The 7,608-nt window shown below is 42.2% G+C and overlaps 2 protein-coding genes and 1 long non-coding RNA gene across 3 annotated transcripts in view; 2 read left to right on the top strand and 1 right to left on the bottom strand.

The window, feature by feature from the left end:
* tp53i3 (tumor protein p53 inducible protein 3) overlaps positions 1-5,121 on the bottom strand; it is a 53,131-nt gene extending 48,010 nt beyond the window's left edge. The window contains exon 1 of the mRNA XM_034575489.1: positions 5,034-5,121. The gene's annotated coding sequence lies outside the window, so the exon portion shown is untranslated. The remainder of the gene's footprint in view (positions 1-5,033) is intronic.
* Positions 1-7,608, top strand: part of LOC117755587 (sodium-dependent multivitamin transporter-like) — a 40,188-nt gene that overhangs the window by 31,299 nt on the left and 1,281 nt on the right. The gene's annotated exons all lie outside the window — the stretch shown is intronic.
* On the top strand, positions 2,183-4,670 carry LOC117755589. Its single transcript, XR_004612624.1, has 3 exons — positions 2,183-2,327; positions 2,432-2,451; positions 4,658-4,670. It is a non-coding gene; the product is annotated as an uncharacterized LOC117755589 (long non-coding RNA).

Here is a 7,608-nt window from a genome sequence, read left to right as displayed (position 1 = left end):
GTGATGCTGCCTCCTGGCTGCTGCAGACAAAAAACTACGTTGGAAGTATGTGAAATGTTGAAATTCAACTCAGTGAGCAAATAAACGTAGGAAGAATTAGCTTTTTAAAACTTTGCAAATACAGAATTTAAGCTTACTGACTGTGAGGCTAATCAACCATTGCTCAAAGAAGCTATCATTAGGAGGTGAATATTTAATTTTTCAAAACATGTGACAGCTTGAACAGATGATTTATGAACCGAGGACATGAAAAACAAAACTATTTAGCAGAAGAAGAAAGAAGAAGAGAAAGAACAGTTCAGAGTTCTGCACTCTTTATTTGACTGAGGATCAGTTACACAATCCCCAGTTACGCAACGCGCATGCGCCGAAATGTGAACGGATCCGCTCTTTACATATATTAGTGACTTTGAAGTGTTTAAACCTGTGTTGATGCTCCACGTGAACAGGTGAGGCCTTCAGTAGAGCTTACCTGAGAGAAATCAGATTTTTCTGCGTTTGTGTCTGATGGTCAAGTGTCTTTAGTGGGCAGAAGAGTAAAGGTGCCAGTGAAAATCCTGAGATACTGGGGCTTTTGATTCATATATTCTGAGCTCTGTGCTGCCGTTTTCTCAGCACACTGACACTGGAGATTACATTTTGATGCAGGGAATGGGTTTGACTGTGTTGCCTGTTCCAGTGCACAGGTTAGAACTGGACTGTGTACAGAGGGAAGTAGCCATGGGGGTGCGCCCTGCATTGCCAATCCCAGGCGTGGATATCATTCTGGGGAATGATCTGTGTGGTAGCCGTGTGTGGGCTAGCTGTCCGCCATCTCCGGTGGTGACATCCTCTCCTTCTGTCACTACAGAGTCGGATGAGAGTGCACAGTGTTTCCCAGATGTGTTCACGGCCTGTGCCGTTACTAGAGCTATGTGCCATGAGAAGGCAGAACCTGAAGTTGAGCAGAGCATGACAGAGGGGACTGGAATCTACTGTGTCCATGCCTGACTCTTTGTTATCAGTTTCTCACACTGTACTGGCAACTGAGCAGTGAGCTGATCCTTCACTTAGTGAGCTATTTGAAAAAGTGCTGTCAGAGGCTGATGTGAAGAGTGCTGCTATTGGTTATTTGTGTCAGGATCAGTTGTTGGTGAGGAAATGGGTTCCTCATGGGCTTAACTCTGTCGGTGATCCGGTTTTTCAGGTTGTTGTTCCATCGAAGTTTCGCGAAGAGGTACTGAGGACCTCACACGATCAGTTGGGGCACTTGGAGGTTCGTAAGACCTATGATTACATCCTCGGATATGTTTTCTGGCCAGGCATGAAGTGGGATGTATCTCGCTATATTAAAACTTGTCACACTTGTCAAATGACCGGTTAAACCAAACCAGACCATTAAGCCAGCTCCTCTCTTCCCCATTCCTGCAATTTCTCAGCCATTTGAGCATTTAATAATCGATTGTGTTGTTCCCTTACCACGCTCAAAGTCGGGAAGTAATTACTTGCTTACAGTATCAGAGCACGAGATATACGGCTGCATATCCGTTACGCTCCATTACTGCTAAATCCGTGGTTAAAGCTTTAACACAATTTATTTCTGTTTTTGGGATCCCTAAGGTGATCCAGAGTGACCAGGGCACAAATTTTACATCCACTCTGTTTTCCCAGGTTTTGAAACAGCTGGGTGTAAAACATAATCAGGCCTCAGCATACCACGCTCAGAGTCAAGGCGCGTTGGAAAGGTTTCATCAAACACTTAAATCTCTGTTGCGTAGTTATTGTGTAGAGTTGAGTCAGGATTGGGAAGAAGGTTTACCCTGGTTGTTGTTTGCTGCCAGAGGGGTACTTCAGGAGAGCACAGGATTTAGTCCGAACCAGCTTGTGTTTGGTCACACGGTGCTGTTGTGCAATAATGCATTAAACGTGATACCATAAAATGGTGTGCTTTCGGCATTCAATAAATTTGGTTATCAAAATAAAATATTTAATATTAATATTAAAAATATTAAATAATAACTTTAATTGATTAAAGTTACCTCGGGGCACCACCCTTCAAAGGAAGGGAAAATATAGCCAATTTATTGATTAAGTCTCATAAAAGTTCTTACTACAAATTTGGAACTCTGATTAACAATTAAATTAATAACTATAACCAAAGTTACCATATAGATAGTTAGCTAATTTGAAGGATATAGAGTTCTTGACAGTGTAGAGGTTGGCAAAATTCACTTATGCAACATTAATGAAAAAACATTTGTGAAAGAAAAACATTTATTATGAATATAATAAAGTATAAAAACACAAATTACTAACGGTGTACTTACTAAATAAAGATATGTATGTGAGTCATCGTGCTTCCAAAATGGCGGCTGGCCACCTTAAAGATAACGGACTCCCCCCTTTGGAATGTTTACGACATGTGGCGGGGGTCAGAGAGATAGGTGCTGAGATAAGCGTGTGTCTGTGTGTGTGCCAAATTAGAGAAAGTTACTAGATGCATGCAAGGAAAGACTGAAGAGCATAACTAACATTAACTTTCAAATAACTTGTAACCAGAATATCACAGCAACACAAATCAAACTTATAAACATCACAAGGAATCGAATAAACAGTCTTTGCTTAGCCTAGTATAATTATTAAGCCCAATTGTGTTACCTGTCCATGGAAAGGGAAACAAGGTTGCTGTTCGAAGTTCTGTGAAGTCGTCTTGCTGGTTTGTGGCTCCTGCCTTTGTGGTTCTGTTGGGCTGTGCAGCTCAGTTGCTGTTTGAAGTTCTCCAGCAGGACATCGCGGTTGGTAGAGCTTGGATTGCGAGGAGGTTTCCTTGGTGAGATGAGCTGGAAGCTGCAACTCTCCTCCATGAAGTTGATTTGAGTTGAAAGAGTGAGCTGGACCGCCACCCTTCTCCTCTGAGAGGATTCATGGAAAGAGCGGTGTGCTCCTCTCGAAGAGGTGGATGGAAAGAGAAGATGTGAGCTGGAGAAGCCAAGCTTCTCCCCTCGGCGTTGCATAGAAAAAGACAGAAGAGGGGGAGACCTGGCCTTATATTGGCCCGGTGACCTCACAGGTCATGGGGCCCAGAGTGACCAATAGTGGTTGACACTTGTGTCTCCGGTCGGTTTTCACAGCTCTGTGTGATGTTGTGGCACCCTGGGAGACTGAGTTCTAGAGGCTCTGGTTTTCTCCAGAACAAAGGACATGCGGCTTTAGGCTTTTGACTACACATGTAGGCCCGAACTGTGGTTCACAAATACCATGTCCCAACAGTGCGTGGACCATTAATGTTACTGCATGATGAAGTTGTTCAATCTGTGCCACCCCGTAGTCTGCTTGATTATGTGAATGGTTTCCGGCATAGATTGTATGTTGCTGGGGAGCAAGCTAGGGAAAATTTAGCATCTGCTCAGAGGAAGATGAAAAATATTTATGACCGGAAGGCCATGACTCGCAACTTCAGTCCAGGTGACCAGGTTCTGGCTTTGTTACCACTAGTGTGTTCACCGTTTCAGGCCAAATTCCACGGCCCTTTTACAGTTTTGCGCAAGGTGTCTGAGCAGAATTACCTGTCGTCTACGCCAAAACGTAGAACTTCAACTCAGCTCTGCCATGTTAAAGCCTTATTATACTCCCGAGTCACCATTTTGTGAGAGTGTGCCGCAACAGACTGTGAAACCTCTGCTAGTGACAGACACTGTTGGAAGACGCTCACCTGCTGCTGAGATGTCTGTACAGGAGAAAGATGGTGTGGTTTCACCCGATGAAAGCCGGCTGCGTGGTCGTTTGAAAAAATCTGAGTCACTATATTATTTAATGTCCAGTAAACGGTCTGCTGAGTTGTCTGATTTGCTCAACAACTATTTGTGTTTGTTTAATGATGTTCCAACTCGTACACACTTGTTGGAGCATGACATTGATGTAGGTGATGCACAACCAGTCCGCCAGAGGTTTTACAGGATATCTCAGGAAAAACGTAAGGTAATGGAGAAAGAAATAAAGTACATGCTAGACAATCACATTGCTGAACCGTCAGCTTCCAGCTGTGAGTTTTTTCTCCAGAAAGTTTTGTTCATACCAAATCAATTATTCTGTTATTGAAAAAGAAAGTATTGCTCTGGTCTGGGCGTTACAACACTTTGAAGTTTATGTTGACTCTAGCGTTCCCATTTTGGTTTACACTGACCACAATCCCATTACTTTTCTTCATTCCTTATCTTGCCCTAATCGCAGATTGATGCGTTGGTTCCTTTTTCTGCAGTCATGTTTGGATATTCGTCACATCAAGGGCTCTGAGAACATTGTGGCAGATGCATTGTCTCGAGTGCCTTGCTCTTGAGTATTTTACAGTTGTCTTCTTAGTCAACTATTTGTCTCTTCTGCCTCGCTTAAAAGTGCTTCTCCAGACGTCGGTAGTTGCTGGGTGGCAGGGAGCAGAGTGAGTGGACTATAGAGGTGAGTATTGTAAACTACAAAACAGGGTCAAATTTAAATTGTTAAAGAAAAATTTGTTTGTCATATTGATATGAGCTGTTGGATTAGTATATATTATTAGTAGTGTGGCATTACCATAAACATTAGTATGGTATATGTATGTATGTCGGGATTTCCCGGTGGGAACCCCTCCCTCACCTGGACACTAGGTGTCCCTGTTCTTTTTTCCCCTGAGCTGTAGGTGGAGGTGACGTCAGCGTTAATCAGTGCACACCTCGGCCAGGTGTGCACTGCCCTTTAAAAGGCCTTGCTCCATTCATGTCTGCTCTTGCGCTCTCTGTGGGACGAGGTTGGCTCTCACTGACTCCTGACTGCAGCATCCTTTTCTGTTTCTGTTCATGGACACATGTTGTGTTGTTGATTATAATCTATTTTGTTAATAAATATCTGAAAGAGCAACAGTCCACTCGTGTCATCTCCCCCTTGTCACAATCTTTGAGCCGGGTTGTGACACCTGCAACAGATGAGTAAAGCTGATGCGAGAAGCAGAGGATGCACCAGCGCAGAGTTCACAGTGTATCTGTATCTGTACATTATGTTCAAGCATCGAAAAATGAACTCACCGGATAAAAGACGTTTAAAGCTTCATCAACTTGGAGAAAAGAAACTGAGATTGTGGGAAGTTTTGTTTTGTTGCGCCATGATCGTCCTCCTCCTTAAACAACAGTGACTGTAATTCAGTTTGATTTAAAGCTTTCTTCTGAATTGTTAAAGTTATGTCTTTGTGTTGTATTGTCCCTCTTGTTTTCAGCCTGAACCCTGATCCTACAGAGAGACACACATTCTGGACCCTGGGGGTCGGCGGGATCTTCCTCATGCTGTCCCTGTACGGAGTGAACCAGACTCAGGTGCAAAGATATCTCAGCTCGCGCACAGAGAAGGAGGCTGTCAGGTACACGGACTGTAGCCTTTCAGCGTTTCTGTAGATTCAGACTATAGATTTTGATATTAAAGCAAATCGTACATTAAAGCCAACAGACTGAAAAAGAAAGTCAAAAGTCAAAAACTCTGTTGGCTTTTGTTTGAACAGTTATCAGGAAGAACAGGTAGATTATGTAAAGTTTCCAGCTATCTACATGACATTTATTATTCCTCTGCATCATGAGTCACCCTTTCCTATATAGTTGCATTGTAAATAAGTACAGGGGGGGGTGGGGCGAATAAAACATTTGCTTCCTGTGTTCAACATTGGTGAACTTTGACCGATGTCACAGCCTTTACCAATAGCAACGACATTTGTGTGGTCGACCCCACTTGGCTGTCACTGCTGTCACGTCCTGCACTGCCCACATTCAGCAAGCGATGAGATTCACACATGTGTCACCGTGCCCTTACACTGACTGTGGTGACCCCCTGACTTTTCCTATAGCACCACCTGCAGGTTGATAGTTTTGGTTCACAGTGAAATATATCTGTGACTATTTGAGAAACTATAATGCAGTTGCAATTATTCAATGTCCTAAGCAGCGACTGTAAATTCCAATAACTCAAATGATCACTCTTGCGCCATCATCTGGTCAAAATCTTTATTCACTACTTTGATTCAGGAGTAAATACCTGTAAATCCACTGTTCTGTGCAGGTCCTGCTACATGGTTTTTCCCTTCCTGCAGCTGGCTCTGGCTCTCAGCTGTGTGATGGGCCTGGTCATGTTTGCACGTTACTGTGGAGAGGATCACTCCGACAAACTGGGCTCTTACTCCACGGATGCGGTGAGTTTCAGTTTTTCCCTCAACTTATCGTTGTTATCCACCGAGCTCCATGTTCTGGGAAATGGCGACATGAATTTGTTTTCGAACAGCCGGCTTAACAGCAAACCCACAGCCGTGAGACTATTTGCATTTTCTAGTGGTTGTATTTTGTTTGTTGTTGCTCAGATCTATGCAAAACCAATTGAAGGTTCCAGTAATTTGTGTAATGGTGTATTTCCCGCAGATGGTGTTATACTTTGTGATGGACATGCTGCAGGGTCTGCCTGGACTGCCCGGACTGTTTGTTGCTTGTTTATTCAGTGCAGCTCTCAGGTACGACGCTCAACACAGTTTTATTTTCAGCCTTTTTGGGGCAGTTTTGATTTAACATAAGATTAAACCCAATTGGTCTCAGACGCCCTGAACCTCCTGTTCAAAACAACACAAGAGCATCAAAGTTTGGTTGTCTCCCTTTTACCAAAACCAGGAAAGATGCTGTAAAGAGCCCAGTTGCACAGTTAAGTCAAAAACAGTCAAATTTAATATTTCACGATTTAGTTCACTTTTGATGGAGTGGTAGAAATCACTGACAAGGTTTGACTTGAGTAAAAGTCACCCTGAATAAACGTTGCACTTTATTCTGGAGACGTTTTGAGCTCATAGTTCCTGTCAGCTACATTTGAACCTCACCGTTTACACTACTTATTGTTCTGTTAACCTTATTTAAACATTTTAATATCTTTATTTGATACAACTTACTGAGACTAATGCAGTCTAATACAGAATATATCTTTCACAATTACCTCTATAACCCAGTTGTTTTAGACATTAGTTTTAGCTTGGTGTTCCTCATAATCTGCCAACTCGGTGTCCTTTGATGATTTGATGAAGAACCCCCTAATGATATTATTTATTATCTTAAATAAATTCTATTGTATTTAAAGTACCGGTATTTTGTGATTATTTGTGCATATGTATGTGAATACAGCTGGATTATGATAGTCAGTGCTCGAACTTAAAACCTTCACTGTTCATTATATAATCATTAATAGTAAATATTGAGATTTCTAATTGAACTTTTTCAGATTATGAGACTGATCTTTACAGATTGATTGTTGGTCCCTGATACCAGGGTGGTGCCCCGTCTTTTATAAATTATAATTACAGATTTTATTATTCTTAATTGATCATTTTATCGTTTTTAATAAATAATTTTATTATTTTAATAATCATATTTTATGATTATTAATAATTAGCCAACATCAAGTCTACCTATTATTGCACAACAATGGGATCGTACAGAAACAACTCTGATGTTGGAAGCCACTGGCTGGACTGTTGAAATCATCATTGGTTTTGCTGTTGTCTCCAGGGAGCGTTGGCAGGTCTGGGCGCCGGTCTGTCCTTGGCTTTCTGGTTCGGCATCGGGAGCATCTTCACTCGTAGCC

This window comes from Hippoglossus hippoglossus, chromosome 22 (genome assembly GCF_009819705.1).
Source record: "Hippoglossus hippoglossus isolate fHipHip1 chromosome 22, fHipHip1.pri, whole genome shotgun sequence".
NCBI lineage: Eukaryota > Metazoa > Chordata > Actinopteri > Pleuronectiformes > Pleuronectidae > Hippoglossus > Hippoglossus hippoglossus.
This window is presented reverse-complemented; position numbering and strand designations above follow the sequence as displayed.